The sequence below is a fragment of the Seriola lalandi genome, unplaced genomic scaffold (genome assembly GCF_002814215.2).
Source record: "Seriola lalandi dorsalis isolate HSWRI2012SDOR001 ecotype SW California unplaced genomic scaffold, Sedor1 jcf7180002054795, whole genome shotgun sequence".
NCBI classification, from domain to species: domain Eukaryota; kingdom Metazoa; phylum Chordata; class Actinopteri; order Carangiformes; family Carangidae; genus Seriola; species Seriola lalandi.
The window spans coordinates 2,214,614-2,216,341 of NW_019525348.1; the positions used below are offsets into that span (position 1 = coordinate 2,214,614).

Consider the following 1,728-nt stretch of genomic DNA (forward strand, 5'->3'; position numbering starts at 1 on the left):
AGAAATTTACATTATTAATTCTAATGAATCTTTTTTACAATGAACAAATTACAATAGAGAATTTATATAAAATAAGAGTTGAATACACCATTAGACCATAGGTATATCTAAATATGGCTGGCTCAGGAGGCAGAGCAGGTCGTCCACTAATTAGAAAGTTGGTGGTTCGATCGCCGGCTCCTCCAGTCGAAGTGTCGAAGTGTCCTTGGGCAAGATACTGAACCCCACCTTGCCTGATGTTCCATTAAAAAAATATAAGTGGCTAAGATCATTCCAAAAATCTTTCACCTTGTTAGATTCATTAATAAAGATGAATATCAATCTCTCATTTTTTTAAGTAAGTTTTACAAATATCAGTCAGTGCATTTAGTTAATAAGGAGTTCAGAGGATAAACAGTATATTCTGAAAAAGAATAGTTTGACATTTTGGGAAGAATATGCTATTTCACTTTCTTTCTGAAAGACGAAAAGATGAAAACCTCTCTGTAAATATGCAGCTTAGCTTAGCTCAGCATACAGACTGGAAACAGAGGGAGACAGTAAGCCTGACTCTGTCTAAAAGCTCACTAAAAAACATCTTGTTTGTTCAAACTATATAAAACAGTAATGTAAAAGTTGTAGTTTGTGGTTTTAGTGGAGTGTTAGTTCAGTACGTCATTGTTGTTTTTACACTTGCTAAATAAACAAATGAGCTACAGTAGATTCCCTCTTTATGCTAAGCTAGGCTAATGTCTCCAGGCTGTGGTTTCATATAGAACAGATCTGAGAGTAATATTGATCTCATCAAGAAAGGAAATTGGTTGCCAAAATATCAAATTATTCCTTTTACATGTAAGGAAAAGTATTATTTGCAGGGAATCAATCAGGCTTCTTCAAATCCAAACTAAACTCCAGCAAAAAACCTTTTGACTTCCTCAGTGTAACTGAGTTGACATTTCATTAAGGGAAAGAGTCCACCAGGAACTGATACAACCAGGGAAGTTAGGTGCTTGGGGCAAACTGGAAATTGGAACCAGACTCATGTGATAAGAAATGTCAAATAGATCAGATAAGAATAAAATATTATTGTCATTATAACTTATTATATACTACTGTATATATAATCACATCACCATAATTTATTAATGTTAAGACAGAAGACACAGTGCACTATGTAATTAAATTAAACTGACATCATCAATGATGGTGCAGATCCTGGTTCTGCTGATCAATGCAGCTAAATCCTGACAGACCTGTAAACAGCTGAGCTTCTCAAGCTTTAGTAAAAACCTCAGCCACCTTTAGCTGCTCTGAACAGTCGTGATTGAAATGATTCGATATCGATGGCCTCTCCAGCAGCTGTGACACACCTTGACTCCAGGCCTCATCCACTTTGAGGAAGGTATCTAGGATCAGATCACAGCACCTGAATCCCGACCTTGACAATAGAGGCCAGAAACGCTCATCTGATGGCCCGGTCAGTATCTGGAGACGACTGACAGGAGCTGTAATGTAGTTAGAGCAGGAGAGTAATGGCAACAGACAGCAGTGACAGGGGAGGAAAGGAGGGGGGGAGGCAGGAGCAGATGGAGACAGATGATAGCACAGGAGGAAAAGGAGAAAGGGAAAGAGAGGAGGAGAGGAGGGGGAGTAAAAGCCTGTATAGAGAAGAGGAGGGTAGGTAGGTAGATGGATTGATTGAAGGTGGAGGAGACAGACTGAATGACACCAAGGAAAGAAAAGGGACAG

General features: G+C 38.8%; 1 protein-coding gene across 4 annotated transcripts in view; it reads right to left on the minus strand.

Moving 5' to 3' along the window:
* LOC111669530 (stromal membrane-associated protein 1-like) overlaps nt 1-1,728 on the minus strand; it is a 112,594-nt gene that overhangs the window by 8,727 nt on the left and 102,139 nt on the right. The window lies entirely within an intron of this gene.